Source organism: Doryrhamphus excisus, chromosome 14 (genome assembly GCF_030265055.1).
Source record: "Doryrhamphus excisus isolate RoL2022-K1 chromosome 14, RoL_Dexc_1.0, whole genome shotgun sequence".
NCBI classification, from domain to species: domain Eukaryota; kingdom Metazoa; phylum Chordata; class Actinopteri; order Syngnathiformes; family Syngnathidae; genus Doryrhamphus; species Doryrhamphus excisus.
In genome coordinates this window covers 3530387-3546922 of record NC_080479.1, presented here as the reverse complement: position 1 = coordinate 3546922, position 16536 = coordinate 3530387, and the positions used below count along the sequence as shown (strand labels likewise).

General features: G+C 46.0%; 4 non-coding genes across 4 annotated transcripts; 1 reads left to right on the top strand and 3 right to left on the bottom strand.

Annotated features, from left to right (window-relative positions):
- Positions 1-5764: 5764 nt before the first annotated feature.
- Positions 5765-5837, top strand: trnak-cuu (transfer RNA lysine (anticodon CUU)). The gene has a single exon. It is a non-coding gene; the product is annotated as a tRNA-Lys (tRNA).
- Positions 5838-6150: 313 nt separating this feature from the next.
- On the bottom strand, positions 6151-6232 carry trnas-gcu (transfer RNA serine (anticodon GCU)). Its single transcript has one exon. It is a non-coding gene; the product is annotated as a tRNA-Ser (tRNA).
- A 1875-nt stretch (positions 6233-8107) lies between these two features.
- Positions 8108-8180, bottom strand: trnak-uuu (transfer RNA lysine (anticodon UUU)). The gene has a single exon. It is a non-coding gene; the product is annotated as a tRNA-Lys (tRNA).
- An 8201-nt stretch (positions 8181-16381) lies between these two features.
- trnak-uuu (transfer RNA lysine (anticodon UUU)) lies at positions 16382-16454 on the bottom strand. The gene has a single exon. It is a non-coding gene; the product is annotated as a tRNA-Lys (tRNA).
- Between the last annotated feature and the right edge of the window lie 82 nt (positions 16455-16536).

The window sequence follows — 16536 nt, the reverse complement described above, 5'->3', positions numbered from 1 at the left end:
TGTTATCATACCTCTGTTCTGCAAAGGTATGTACTGTTCAATGTACATATTGGCTATCGGTATAATTTGTCACCTTTTGACCTTTCATTAATTTGCATGCTTCTGTAAGCGCTATGACTGCATAGCCAGTTATGATTCTTTCCACAAATCATTTTTCTTTGAGGAAACATCTACAAAATCTCCTCTTTTTGTTAGTGCCTGAGCTAATAAGTCTGGTCTACACTCTGTAGTTTGTGTTGTTAGTTCATCACAATCATGTCTTTCGCTTTCCTCAGGGAGTGGTAGAAGGGTAGCTGGGTTGAGCGTGGTGCATCGCTCAAGTGTTACATGTGGTTGAGACAAAAGACAGATGTCTAGCAGGAGACAAAAATGTCATGCTCGTCTGCAATAGCAGGGTGGAAACCGCATGAGGTACTTTCAGTACTAGTAAATGGAACAATATAATGGTTGCACTTGTTTCCACGGCCATAGATGCTGCTATTAGCCCGCACACAATGTAAGATGGCGCATGCTACTGCATCTAGCTTACAAGAGTAGTACGCTATTGGTTGTTTCTTTGCACCATACTCTTGGTAAGACTGAGTTGAGTACATGACCTCGGCCTCACTTCACATCTTTATAATCTACTGTTTGTTTAAATGTTTTGCTGTAATCATGCAGTGCTACAATCAAACTTCCTACCAGTACTCTTTTTCACAGAATGCTTTTTCTGCCTCCTCATTCCACTGTAAGAGTGACATCATTTTTATACATTAAGTTTGTTAATGGTGACACTATTTGTGCATAGTTTGGAATCCAACATCTACATCTAATTAGTGAGTCCTAAGAAGGACATAATTAGCTTTTTTGTTTGTGGTTTAGGTGCATTTAAAATTGCTTGTTTCCTGTCAGCTAGAATAGTTTGTCCTTGTCCTGTCAACTGATGCCCTAAATACTTCACTGATTGCTTACAAAATTGTACTTTGTCTTTACTCACTTTAAGGCCTTCTTTCGCTAAATGGTGCAATAAGGCTATTGTGTCTTCCTCACATGACTTCCTATCTGGTGACGCTAGTAGGATGTCATCTACATATAGTAATATATGGCTTTCATTTGGGGATTAAACATAGACATAATGGCTATCATTGCTTGTGAATACATTTTCGGGCTTTCACAATATCCTTGCGGTAGGCGTGTGTATGTATATTTTTCCTGCAAACGTAAATGCGAACCTAAACCTTCTTTCTCTATGTATTGGAATGGAGAAGAATGCATTACTGATGTCTACTATGGTGAACTATGTGACATCTGTTGGTAAAGAATTTAACAATGTGTGTGGGTCAGGCACACAAGGTGCTCTTGCCACCACAGTTTGATTTACAGCTTGTCCTGTATCATTCTCCATCCCACAGAGAGTGACACTTTTTCCCACTGGAAAATTAAGGATGTTCCATTTTGAGCTGTTACATTCTACTAAGGCTTTAGCTTTTAACAATTCTTCTATCACTGGTTTTATTCCTTCATATGCATCTGGTTTTATTGGGTATTGCCTAACACATGTCCTGTAATCATTTTTAGCTTTAATTTGTACAGGTTGGGCACTTTTAATTAGTCCTACATCTGATGGACCACAACGTTATTGGTAGGGACTTGACCATTATTGTCAAATTTTCCTCCTGCTGTCCTGAGCCATGTATTGCCTGCAGATCTTGAATGTGGAAATTCATATCTGCAAGTTGTTCTACATGCTCCCGAGTCACAAAGAAATCTGATTGGATTACCATTCACTTCCAATGTGACTTCTGCGATGTTCAAAGGCAAATACCTCTTGTAAATTTAATTCTACTACTCGTTCATCATTTTGTTCTGGTTCTATTTGTTTAGACAAGCCTAGTCATGCCTAATATGGCTTTTGGTTCCTTTTGAACTGGCCTTTGTCACAATCACGGGAGAAGTGACCTTCTTCACCGCAATTCCAACATCCAGTATTGTTGGGATAGCTTCGTACATTCTGTCTACCTGTTCCTCTACCTTTTCCTCTACCTTTTCCTCTACCTTTTCCTCTGAATCATCCTTGACTTTGAAAGAGGATTTCTCCGTTATCTGTAACAAAGGTGTGTATTTTTTGCATCTTATTTTTGTTACTTAACACCTGCATTTTGCATGCTGCATGCTGCACGTGTGTGATATAGTCTGCCATAGTTGCTGTGGGCATTCCGATGAAATGTTTATCAACCCACCCTTTTATGCCAGGATTTGAATTAGCATGTATCGCATTCTTTAACTGTTGTTGGTATGGGCCTGTGGGTTCATCATCTTCAGCAAGGCCGCTATTTAGTTTGAATACCGTAATCATACGCACTCTATACTCATCAAATGATTCGTCATTCTTTTGTTTGCATTGTCCTATTGTTGAGTAATTAGCTCTTTTCCTGAACTTTGCTAGGACTCTCTCTTCCAACTGATTGATTCTTTGCTCCAATGTGGGGTCATCATGGGCCACAGGTTGGCCATTGCCATATGTGGGGCTCCAATTTCCTTTACACAGACACCACTCTGGCCCTAAGGCTCTCATCCACACTTGTTGTACTTCTATTCCGTTCAGGTGGTATGACATTCTCAAGTTGTTCATGTCTGTAATAAATCTTACGGCGTCCTCTTTTACAGGTGTGACACCATCTAAGGCCTTCTTTACATCTTCCTGTGTCCATGTACGATACACTAGGATTGTGGGACGTTCATCATTGGCTACATTAGGGTTCGGTACTTCTATCATTGGAAACGCATCGGTTTCCGGTGAAACCCTAGGTGGTGATTTAGGAGAAAATACTTCTCCCATCTGTTTTGACCACTCAACAGAAAAAGGTTTAGCTCTTGTTTGTGGTGGGTATGGCACTGATGGTCTGACATCGTGGTTGTCATAATGTGGGGGTTCAGCGAACTGCGGATACAATTGTGATTGTCCACCTACTACACCATCTTTTTGACTACTATTGCTCACTCCTTTAGTTGGCATAACCCTACTTTCATTACCTTCCTTTCGTGTAAAAAATGTGTCTGCGTCTTTCTCCTCATTTACTTTTCCTTCATCTTTCTGATACTCCTGAAGTAAAACTTCCCTTACTATCTTATATAACTCTTCCTTTTTACAACCTTTTTTTTCTGCTCTATCTCTTGCCTTCCTTTCTTCCATCTTCGCCTCGCCTTTTTGCCTTCTCTCTGCCAACTCCTTCCAATATGACAGGTCATCATACCCTTGCTTTTGCATTTTTTTGGTTTGATTCTTGTTCCTTTTTGCAATATCCTGTTGCAATTTTATTAATTTAGGGATCGATAATTGTCCGTCAAAACCATACTTGTTAATCCATATTTCTAGATGTTTTATTTTGGTTGGTTGGCGGTGAAACACGTAACACCAATACTTGCAATTTAGTTCCTCCCTTTTGACTTGTGTTTTTCCACTTTTATTTCCCATCTTGGGAATAATTTGGTCCCTGTTGTGATGAGCTTCCTCGGGAAAACTAACAACAGGGTTGTTTGTCAGTGAGAGAGTAATGAACTTTTCTTTGAGGTAATTCTCAAGCTTCTACCCCGGTGAGGGCGGATAATTCTTGCCTCTGCTTCCTCAAAGACTTACTCTTTTTCTCACCCTTTAATATGAAGACCTGTCTCGTGACAAAATCTCCCATTCACACACTCATTCGTACTTTGAAAACGTTTTCACATTCAAACCCCGAAAAGGCCTTTCACCGCGGAGGCACTCCTTTTCTAGCCTAACATGACCGCCAACTCCGTCTTTGTACAAAAAACTGCCAACTCTGTCTTATTGTGAAAGACCGCCAACTCCGTAACACTGTGGGTCCATCTTATTACACAAGACTGCCAACTCGTCTTCCTACAGAAGACTGTCGAGTCCGTCTCTTTGCTTGCCAGCGACTAGTATACACAAGGCTTTTAGCACCGGGTGACAAACCTTATTGACTCGCGGGCCGCACTCAGCTCTAGGGGTCAAAAACCCTTAGCGGGCTGCATGTGGACCCCAGGTCTCAGTTTGCCCACCCCTGCTTTAACACAAAGGGACGGCGCCCTTTTACTCTACACTCTGATCAAAAGTGTCTTACTGATTGTTGTCTTCTCTTCCGTCGGTATCCCGTCAACCTTCAGCTTCCAGTTGTTGAGCTGAGAAGACAGCCCGTCAAAGGGTTTTGTCTGCCGTGGCCACGGTCTTTCTGTCTTGTCGGCTCCACAACTGGACTCCTCAGGTATCTTGGGATCTGGCTCGAAGAACCAAGTAAATGTCAGGTTCAAACTCCTGTGACACTTGTAAAAACACTTAAATACAGAAATACAGAAGAGACAGACAACAATATTCAAAGTTGCTCGCAGCGAGGAGAGTGAAACCACATACCCAGTGACATGCCGCTCCACTCTGAATATGCAGTTCACACTCCTCTCCTTTTATTCTCTTTCGGGGGTCCCTACTACATGGTCGTGCAACTCTAAGGGGGGGTGGAGAAGGCAGTTGCACGAGCTGTATTTGTTTGTCTATGTGTGTGTGTGTATGTGAGAGCTATTACTTTTAATGTTTTACGAGTTCTTATCTTGACACATTCTTGCAGGATTAACATGAGCATCTGCAGAGTCGCTGTTGGTGCATCCAGGCACCTCCAGGACCTGGGGGTCGCTGAGGGTCTCTGATTAGGGTCACGGGAACATTCCTTCTTCAGCACATTCAAACACTTTCTATTGTCTAAGTGATAACTAACAAAATAATCTACATTTTATTCTAACACTCGCCCGATATGCGCTCCGCAACGCCTTGTCATTCCAGCCGCTCTCTGTCGCTATCCATTCGACTCGACAACCGGCTGCGGGAGCGCAGCGCACAGCGGAGCCTCTCCGACCCACATGTCGGCTCCAAATCCCACCTCCTGGGGCTCTTCCGGCACCACTCCTCCCTCCCTGCTCCAGCAGCGGAGCGCCGTCTGATGACGTCGGGAGTGTCGTCCCCATGCAACTGGTAGCCAGTCGCCTTTCGTCAGCGGAGAGGAGTCACCGTCCACGCCTGTGGCTGTGCCACTTTGCAGAGGCTCATCCACTTGACGGTTGAATTTTTTTTCTCTTACAGTGTGTCCCCACGTGGCATTGGTGGTTCAGTGGTAGAATTCTCACTTGCCAAGCGGGGGCCGCACGCGTGTTGTTGACATTTGCTGCCAGCCAATCAGGATGCGACACAGACGTCAGACAAGCAAAGAGACTCGCCTGCCACGCGGGCATGATTACCATTACCATTACCATTACCATTACCATATATCAGGGATGGCAACTGAATTAAGAATCAATGCCAGAAACCTGCCACAGGATTTCAGATAATGTTTTGATGCAGACTGGTCATGATGCCTCTGATTCATTCAAATCATTAATTTATTAAAATTAATTAAACCACTACCTGTGAGAGGTAAGGTACACCATTGCACTAAACATTGATAGAATAGTTAGTAATGGAGTTAGTAGTGAATAACTAACAATGCTTGTGGGGATTTTTTTGGTTTTGGACATCTTTCAGATAAATAAACATGCAAACTGACCCGGGAACATCATGGCTGTTCCTGGCAAATGAACATAACAGGAGGTTTAAGATGACTACACTTCCAAAGTTCTCAGCTATGACTGAACCTCTCGCTCCTTTGTTCCCTGAGAAACTAGGTTGGGTGTGGAATTGATCAAACATCAAGAAGACCACATCAATTAAAAAAAATAAAAAGTGATATCTTGACAGAAAAAGGCCCGGTTAGCTCAGTCGGGAGAGCATGAGACTCTTAATCTCAGGGTCGTGGGTTCGAGCCCCACATTGGGCGGTTCAGCTCTTTTGGTGATACATCTTAAAGATTTCTTTCCTGTGGAAAATTCTGCAACATGCGGAAAACATTTCATTCGAAGTACACAAAAACAAATCCCATTCTTGTAGGACCACAAATGGTAGAGCGCTCACTTCGCATGTGAGATGAAGTGGAATCGATGCCTGCATCCTCCAAATGGTATATTATGCCTTTTTCTTGCCAAAAAAGCATTCTCAATCTCCCACATCGTACCGGATGCTTGGATTAATTGCATTCTAATGATGTTTCCTAAAAACACAGGTGGTGTCAAAACTGGTGCATTAGTATAGTCCGATGAGGATGGGATTCGAACCCATGCGTGCAGAACACAATGGATTAGCAGTCCATCACCTTAACCTCTCGGTCACCTCATCTCCTTTGTGGACATGGTCTTGTTGACTCAAAATGACACATCTTAATTAGTGTTTTGGTGTTGCAGAAATTGTGGCAGCCTTCCTGTGCAGCGGGGGGATTTAACTCAAAGGCTAGAGTTCTTGCTCTACATGCAAGAAATAGCGGGTTTGAGACCCGTATTGTCGAAATGATATGTTATGGCTTTTTTTTGCCAACAAAAGCGTTCTTGATCTCCGACATCGTACCTTATACTTTGATTCATTGCATGCTAATAATGTTTACTAAAAATACAGGTGTGGTCAAAACTAGTGTATTTTTACATCACCACACTTCAAGTGGACAGACAATCTTGTCTTTTCAGACAATACAATTACAAAAGCAACACACAACTGCCATGACCCTGAATCGGCCGGGGTTGTTGCGGCCACAACACAGAGTAGGAACCACTATACAATTATGGCTGTGAGCTATGCTTTTTTGGGCAAGAACCATAAACTCAGACTTGGAGGTGCAGATTGCTCATTCCAGCTGGTTCTTTTTCGTCTGCGAGCAAAGCTTGAATTTCATGTGGGTGTTGTCCTGGCGGAAGAAACATTTTAGCTCGTGTCGGCATGGCTACCGTGACAAAAGCCCATTTTCCTTTCCAGTAAATGTGCATCAGCTGAACACTTTGCAGACCTAATGCTGTGAACATTTGCGCGAACTCAAGGTCGGGTCCTACATCCTGTTTGTGTCTGATTGTAACATGATATGCATCAGGATTCCGTATGTCACCTCCCAACTGCACTTGTCTGGTCTTAATATGTCATTGGCTGTGTTGTCGTGATCGATGTTGATGAAATCAAGAGAACAAAGTCACCCCTTTACAAACTATTTGCCAACTCACAATGTAAACAGCAATTGTGCTGAAAACTGGGATTGAACCAGGGACCTTTAGAGATTCAATCCAACGCTCTCCCAACTGAGCAATTTCAGCTGCAAAGGGGGTTCTCTGCTTTTCAGTCTGGGCTAAAAGCGGGGGTAGGGTGAAGCTGTGTCTGTGCCACGTACTATGTTGCTGTGTACCTGGTCCAGTGTGTTCTCATCTTGGGTTGGAATGTCCCCATGCTGGTAAAAGGTGGGGAATACAGTCCGTTGATGAGGATAAGCGATACAGTGGAGTTCACTGGTTAAAGTCGCCAGGTACCATAAAATGGCAATGGGCCACGAGGGTGTTCTGAATTCCCCTTTGGCCAAATTGGCTAAATGGCCGTACAAAAAGCACCATACTTGGAGCCTGTGGTCAATGTCAACAGTTGGGCTAATTCAGTTCCGTTGAGACGGTGATTATGTACCAAGTCAGTTATGTCAGTCAGGATTTGGTCAAGGTTGTTGTGTGGTTTTGGCATGGATAAGGCTATGTATCTAAATTTAGGAGGAGTCCATGGTCTGTAAACATACTGAGGTACTCCCACTGCTGTTGCGGAACTTGCGGGACCTTGCAAATTTCCCCACAGAGGGACGAATAAAGGCATATCTTATCTTCTACCATAGGGTAGGCTTTTGGCAAGAAGTAGGATTCTTAATCCTACATTCTTAATGCCTTCCCAAGTTCCAACATTTCCTTGGGAGCGAGTTTGATAACCGAGCCCACCCAGGGACTCTCAATTCACACGTGTTGGACTTTGGACTCCCTCCCTTGTATGAACATTTTTCCCCATTGGCGAACTGTTTTTGTGTTGGTGCCAGATGCACAGCTGGCGCTGTGGCTAAGCTGGTCAAAGTGCCTGTATCGCACTGTATCTTCAATTTAATTATTGAGAATGGCGTTTACCCACAGTCCTGGAAGATCGCAAAGGTGCTTGGTCGAAAAGTTTTACTTAAACAAGTTATTCAGGGAAGAGGCCTAACTTCACCGCCTGAACAGGGACTTGAACCCTGGACCCTCAGATTAAAAGTCTGATGCTCTACCAACTGAGCTATCCAGGCCTTTGTCGAATGAGGACAACTCCCAAGGTAAAATCTTCTGGCATACTGGCTAAGCTGGTCATAAGTTAGGACAATTTCACCATCAGTAAAACGACACTAAAAGGTCTGACTACTTGATGCAGGTCATATTAGTTTGGAAACGTGTATATAAAGTTGTATTGCAGTTATGTTTATCCTCAATATCTTATTTGTGTACATGTGCATGTGTGTGTATACATCTATGTGTAGATGTGTATATACATATGCATATGTATATGTGTTATATGTATATATGTATGTATATATATATGTATATATGTATGTATATATGTGTGTATATATAAATGTATATATATTTTTTCCCCTTTCTCCTCTTTAAATGTTCTCCTTTTTAAATGTTACTCATTATTATGTTTGCTTGGTTGTCGGTAGCCACAGGGGAAAAAAATATTGTTGATTTTGGGGAAAAAAAAACAAAAAAAAACTGTCTACATTGGTGGCACTACTGAATTTAATTTAGTTGTAAATTCAATGAAATGTGACACAGTACAATATAAGTGTCTTATAAATATAAGTGGGAATGGTATTTTAATAGTGATCATTCTACTGTCTTGTCATCTTGTCATGCCTGCCATTGCCTACCCCGCCTTCGCCTTGGAGACCACGCCTCCTGCCTGATTGTGCTCAGGTGTCCCTCATCACCTCATTTCCTGCTGGCTATATATTGCCTCTGATCCCTCCTGTCTGGTGCAAGTTCGTTGTACTCCCATGTCTCGTTCTAGCATTCCTTGTCATCGCCTCGCCTGGTTCTCGACCCTCGCCTGCCTTTCGACCTCTCCTTCTGCCTGCCGCTCTTGGATACCTTTGCCTTATTGGACTGACTTCCCGTGTACCGACCCTCACCAACGTGTAGAACCTTACCTCGTGTCGTGCCTGCCAATTCTGCCTTTGGGTCCTCCTCCCCACGTCCTGCCCCTGACAGAACGAACTTGCCATCATGGACCCAGCGGAGTTGGAGTCTGTTCGACAGGCACTCCGGACGCAAGTACAGCGCCAGAGCCAGCAAGAGGAACAGCTTGCCGCTCTAGGCTCGGCGTTGCAATCCCTGTCGGAGCGACAAGACGCCATGGCTGGGAATCTAGGCTCCCAGCTGAACTCCCTGCTATTGGCTCTTCAACCCGCTGCTCAACCCGCGGCTCCAGTGGATCCAGCAGCGGCTTCGCTTCCTCCACCGGTCCCGACTTCCGCCTTGCCGGCCGCCACGTGTCCACAGTTGTCACGGCCGGAGTGGTTCTCTGGCGAGTCGGGCGACGTACGCCCCTTTTTGACCAAGTGTGAACTCCATTTCGAACTTCAAGCCCCCGCATTCATGTCGGAGCGTGCCCGGGTGGCTTTTGTGATCTCCCATCTCACGGGCAGGGCAGGAGCGTGGGCCACCACGGAATGGAGCCGTCGGTCCGCGGTGTGCGAGTCCTACGCAGCATTCTCCAAGGCACTGGAGCAAGTGTTCCAACGCCAGCCGTCCGGCAGAGAAGCAGCTCGCTCCCTGCTCCAGCTACGTCAGGGGCGTCAGCGTGTCACCGACTACGCTGTCGGATTTCGCGCTCTCGCGGCAAACAGCGACTGGAACGCCCCCGCATTGTTAGACGCGTTTTTTCTTGGACTGTCCCCCCACATCCGTAAACAAATGATCCCTCTGAAACTGCCAGGAACAATTGATGAGCTCATCGCCTTGGCGGTCATGATTGAGAAGCGCCTTCATGATCATGAGGAGGAGAGCAGGTCGCGTGGGCGAGATTCCATCACACACTGGGGTGGCAACCTCGGGCGCGTCAATGATGTCCGGCCCACCCCTGTCGCCGTGCCACTTGCTGCGCCCTCTGCTGATGAACCCAGGCAACTGGGACTCACCCGACTGTCTCCAGAGGAAAGGACCCGCCGCAGAAGTGAGGGCAGGTGCTTTTATTGTGGTCAAGGGGGACATCTAGTGGCTAATTGTGGGGTCAAGATGGGCAAAACAAGCAACCTGGGACATGGCTCGGTGAGTCTTAATGTTGTTATCAGCAATCCGGCTCTCTATAAACCTTTGGTCCAATTTTGCTCTCAGCACACATCCATCATGGTACCAGTATTTGTGGACTCCGGGTCTGATGCCAATCTCATTAGTACTTCTCTCGCCAGGAAACTAAAGCTTCGCCTGTGCCCTCTACGACACCCTCTAACAGTGAAGGCGGTGGACGGAAGCTCTCTGGGCAAAATTAGTCACAGGACTCATCCCGTCAAGATTTCATTTCCAGACAGTCACACAGAAAAACTAAGTCTCCATGTATTTTCTAGCTCTGATCATGAAGTTATCTTAGGGCATCCTTGGTTAAAGCAACATAACCCCCACTTCGATTGGGCTTCTGGGCAGATCGTCTCTTGGGGGCCTGGCTGTCAGGGCAACTGTTTGGGGAGTGCCAAAACAGTGCTGGAACCTCAAGGGGAGGTGAATCTAGCATCTGTTCCAGAGTGTTACCATGATTTAGCAGCGGTATTCAGTAAAGTCAAGGCCAAGTCACTGCCCCCCCACCGGGTCCACGACTGTGCGATTGACCTGTTGCCAGGAACCACACCCCCACGGGGAAGACTCTTCTCCTTGTCCCCTCCCGAACGTCGTTCAATGGAGGAATACATTCAGGAGTCACTTGCAGCAGGGATTATCAGGCCTTCCTCATCTCCTGCTGGGGCGGGTTTCTTCTTTGTCGAGAAAAAAGACAAATCCCTTCGGCCATGCATAGACTACAGAGGCCTTAACGACATCTCCATCAAGAACCGGTATCCCCTGCCCCTCATTGCCACCGCCACTGAGCTCCTGGAAGGAGCTAAGATTTTCACCAAGCTGGATTTGCGTAATGCCTATCATCTGGTCAGGATACGAGAGGGGGACGAATGGAAAACAGCCTTCAACACCCCAACCGGACATTATGAGTACTTGGTGATGCCCTTTGGACTGACTAATGCCCCAGCAGTGTTTCAGGGCCTTGTCAACGACGTTTTGAGGGACATGTTGAATATTTTTGTGTTTGTGTATCTTGATGACATTCTTATTTTTTCTCGTGATGAATCTACCCATGTGCAGCATGTCAGGAAGGTGCTGCAAAGGCTCCTTGACAACCACCTATTTGTGAAGGCAGAAAAATGTGACTTTCACCAGTCTTCTGTATCGTTCTTAGGGTTTATTCTGTCTGAGGGGGAGGTGAGGATGGACCCGGGAAAAGTCTCGGCGGTTGCAGAGTGGCCCACTCCAAAGTCTCGCAAAGATGTTCAAAGATTTCTGGGATTTGCTAATTTTTATCGTAAATATATCAGAAATTTTAGCTCGGTAGCCTCTCCTCTCCATGCCCTCACCTCTCCGCACAAACCATTTGACTGGACTTCTGAGTGTGAGAAAGCTTTTGTGAAGCTTAAGGATAGTTTCACCACAGCCCCGGTGCTTGCCATCCCTGATCCCCATCTGCAGTTCGTGGTTGAAGTAGATGCATCAGATATTGGAGTCGGAGCCGTCCTGTCCCAGATCGGTACAAAAGACGGTAAACTGCATCCATGTGCCTTTCTGTCTAAAAAATTGTCTTCAGCAGAGTGCAATTATGACATTGGGGATCGCGAGTTATTGGCAGTCAAGACGGCTCTGGAAGAATGGAGACACTGGCTGGAGGGGTCTACGCTGCCGTTCCAGGTATGGACAGACCACAAGAATTTGGAATATCTCAAATCCGCCAAGAGATTAAATTCTCGACAGGCTAGGTGGTCATTGTTCTTCAGCCGTTTCAATTTTACCTTGTCATACCGTCCGGGTTCAAAGAACACCAAGCCGGATGCTTTGTCCCGTATTTTTTTTCCTTCGGAAAAGGAACCTGAGGAAGTCGCAACCATCCTGCCTAACTCATGTTTTGTCTCGGCCTTGCAGTGGGCAATAGAAGACAAGGTTAGGGAGGCAGGACTCGAAGTGCCTCGGCCCCCAAACTGCCCTGCAGATAAATTATTTGTTGTGGAAGCCATGAGGGGTCCGGTCATTCATTGGGCTCACACCAATAAGACCTCCTGTCACCCTGGGGTTAAAAAGACCATATTCGTAACCCAGCAACGCTTTTGGTGGCCCAACATGGCAAAGGATGTTTCAGAGTATGTTTCTGCCTGTCCTGTTTGTGCTGCTAACAAATCTTCATCACAGAAACCCGTGGGAGAACTCCGGCCCTTGTCTATTCCCCACCGGCCCTGGACCCATATCTCGTTGGATTTTGTTTGTGGATTGCCCCCGTCAGAGGAGAAGACAGTGGTACTCACAGTTGTGGACAGATTTTCCAAAATGTCAAGGTTCATTCCTTTTGTTAAGATTCCCTCGGCCAAAGAAACGGCCGAGGCACTGATGAACAATATATTTTGCATTTTTGGTTTCCCTCAGGACATAGTGTCCGATCGTGGTCCTCAATTTGTCTCCTTGTTTTGGAAGGAATTTTGTGGCTTGCTGGGATCCACAGTCAGTCTCTCATCCGGATTTCACCCCCAGTCGAATGGACAGGCAGAAAGGATCAACCAGGTGCTTGAGACAAAGTTGAGGTGCCTTGCCTCTCAAAACCCCTCCTCTTGGGCTAAACAACTCTTGTGGGTGGAATTGGCCCACAATACCTTGCCTAGTGCATCCACCGGTATGTCTCCGCATCATGTGGTATTTGGTCACCAACCCTCCTTGTTCCCCTCTCTCAGCAAGGATTCCGTTGTTCCCTCCGCCTTGGCCTTGGTGGGCCGCATCAAGAGAGTTTGGCAGAGGGCCCGCAAAAACCTTCAAAGGCAGTCTGATATTTACAAGGTGGCGGCGGACCGTAAAAGAATTCCTGCTCCTGCCTATACGGTGGGCCAAAGAGTTTGGCTGTCCTCCAAGACCCTTCCCCTGAGAGTGGAGTCTAAGAAGCTTGCTCCTAGGTTCGTCGGCCCATTTCCAATTTCCAAAGTTATTAATCCTGTCTCAGTCCGTCTGAAACTACCTAGGTCCATGCGAACCCACCCATCCTTTCATGTGAGCCAGATCAAGCCTGCGAAAACCAGCCCCCTGGTCCCGCCAGCCAGCCACCCACCGCCCGCCCGAATCATAGATGGAGGTCCGGTTTACACAGTCAGGAAACTGCTGGCTGCTCGACGGCGGGGTCGAGGTTGGCAGTATCTCGTCGACTGGGAGGGGTATGGACCTGAGGAACGCCAATGGGTGCCCTCCCGGTTCATTTTGGATCCCTCCCTCATCAAAGACTTTCATGTAGCTCACCCTGAGGTTCCTGGGCCGTCAGGAGCCGGCCATTGAGGGAGGGGTTCTGTCATGCCTGCCATTGCCTACCCCGCCTTCGCCTTGGAGACCACGCCTCCTGCCTGATTGTGCTCAGGTGTCCCTCATCACCTCATTTCCTGCTGGCTATATATTGCCTCTGATCCCTCCTGTCTGGTGCAAGTTCGTTGTACTCCCATGTCTCGTTCTAGCATTCCTTGTCATCGCCTCGCCTGGTTCTCGACCCTCGCCTGCCTTTCGACCTCTCCTTCTGCCTGCCGCTCTTGGATACCTTTGCCTTATTGGACTGACTTCCCGTGTACCGACCCTCACCAACGTGTAGAACCTTACCTCGTGTCGTGCCTGCCAATTCTGCCTTTGGGTCCTCCTCCCCACGTCCTGCCCCTGACACATCTCTGCTGGAATCTCTGATTGACTGATATGAGAAATGTAAGAATATTACCTTAATACCTTTGTAACTATACTAAATTGTTAGAGGTACCCAGGCTAACATGCATAAATATAGAGGTAGGGATTATCATTATTATTATCATTAATTATTATTAATTATTACTTTACAAAAAATAGTAATAATGGACAGCAAGACATCATTGCTTCAAAAATTGGTTTGAGCACAGACCTAAAACCTTGCTTCCTAATGCACAAGACTAGACACACACAAACTAATAAACACGTCTAAAAACCTCAGGTAGGGTTTGACAAGAAGAAACTGATGTTTGGGTTGGTCACCTGTCCAAAGATTAGACACATGCAATACAGTAAACAAGTAAATGTCACAAAAAAAAGTGGGCTAATAAATTGACACACAAAGACTGCGGATTTCAGAAAATAACAGAAGAAATCTCTACACTCTACAAGAAGCAATGAAGTCTGTAAAATTAAATAATTAAAAATAAAAAATCACAAATTTTTTAACTATAATGATGAAAATGGTAATATTAATGATGATTATAATGATGGTAATAATGATAAAGATTATAACAACAATAATAACAGGGGAAACAAGACAGTGGCATGAACATGATTATATCCTGCAAAAAGGGGTCGGCATTTATAAGCTTTTGCTTCAGCCTACTCCTTTTGGGCTTGGGATCAGATAGTTGAATACAAATGTAAATAATGGAAAGTTATATTTTGATTGATGTAAGAAATGCACTGTAATGATTCACATATTTGCCCAAATAAAGGGGAAAAAAAAGTGCCTGTCTCGTACTGTATCTTCAATTTAATTATTGAGAATGGTGTTTACTCACAGTCCTGGAACATCGCAAAGGTGCTTGGTCGAAAAGGTTTACTTCAACAAGTTATTCCTTGTGTGCACGGTCATCTCCTTGGCCTTCTCGGTGTTGAGGATGAAGGAGCAGAAATCTTCTGGCATAGTGTACTTGACCACAGAAGGAGGATGAAAGAAGTAGGTTTAACATTTCAGGGAAGAGGCCTACCTTCACCGCCTGAACAGGGACTTGAACCCTGGGCCCTCAGATTAAAAGTCTACTCTACCAACTGAGCTATCCAGGCCTTTGTAGAATGAGGACAACTCACAAACTAAAATCTTCTGGCATACTGTACTTGACCTTGCAGAGAGGAGAGCTTCTTCTCTGGCTCTCAACAAAGGCGGTCGCATCTTTCCCCTCTCCTCCCTGTCCCTTATCTTCCCTGCTTTGTTGTCCCTTGGTACTTTATGGAAACGATGTGAGGTGCCTGGCTTTTAACTAGCAGTGGAAAGACTTGTGTAGCCCCTCACACAAACCACGTGTCTTCCTCCCATGCACATGTTGCCAGCTGATCCTTGACATCAGCAACATTTTGGTTCTAGGACAATGAGGTCACCTGCCCCCATTGGTCTTTTCCAAGCAGTCACGGTGACCGAGAGGTTAAGGCGTTGGACTTGAAATCCAATAGGGTTTGTCTGTGACGCTTTGGTTGGGCATTTGTTGCCGCCATGCTGTCCACCTTGCGGTGGAGTACTGTTGGTTATGAGGGCCGGGGTGCTGTCCTTTCACGGTCCGCATTCTCTACACTGGTGGTCTAAATTTTGGGTAGAGGATAATGGGGTCCACTGTCCCCATTGATCTGCTTCTTGCAGTCTCGGTGGCCGAGAGGTTTGTTGCCACTCTGCTTTTGACATGCTGTTTTCAGCGGCCTTGTCAAGGGTGTTTCACAGGTGGGTGGGTGGTGTGATGTTGGATATGGGGGCCAGTGGGTTGTCACCGTTTTGTTGTTCCTGGAGCACATGAAGAAGACCTTGGCGTTATTAGCACCACACGCTGACCAACTGAGCTAACCGGGATAGCGGCTGAGAGCTGCTGGAATGACAAGGCGCTACGAAACACGTATAGGGCGGAGCCGCTCCGACCCACACGTCGGCTCCAAATCCCACCTCCCGGGGCTCTTCCGGCACCACTCCTCCCTCCCTGCTCCAGCGGCGGAGTGCTGTTGCGGAACTTGCGGGACCTTGCAAATTTCCCCAGTGAGGGACGAATAAAGGCATATCTTATCTTCTACCATAGGGTAGGTTTTTGGCAAGAAGTAGGATTCTTAATCCTACTTCTTGCCATTCTTAATGCCTTCCCAAGTTCCAACATTTCCTTGGGAGCGAGTTTGATAACTGAGCCCACCCAGGGACTCTCAATCCACACGTGTTGGACTTTGGACTCCCTCCCTTGTATGAACATTTTTCCCCATTGGCGAACTGTTTTTGTGTTGGTGCCAGATGCACAGCTGGCGCTGTGGCTAAGCTGGTCAAAGTGCCTGTCTCGCACTATATCTTGTGTTCCCTGAGAAACTCATATCTTCAATTTAATTATTGAGAATTGTGTTTATCCACAGTCCTGGAAGATCGCAAAGGTGCTTGGTCGAAAAGTTTTACTTAATCAAGTTATTCAGGGAAGGGGCCTAACTTCACCGCCTGAACAGGGACTTGAACCCTGGACCCTCAGATTAAAAGTCTGATGCTCTACCAACTGAGCTATCCAGGCCTTTGTCGAACGAGGACAACTCACTATCTTCAATTTAATTATTGAGAATGGTGTTTACCCACAGTCCTGGAACATCGCAAAG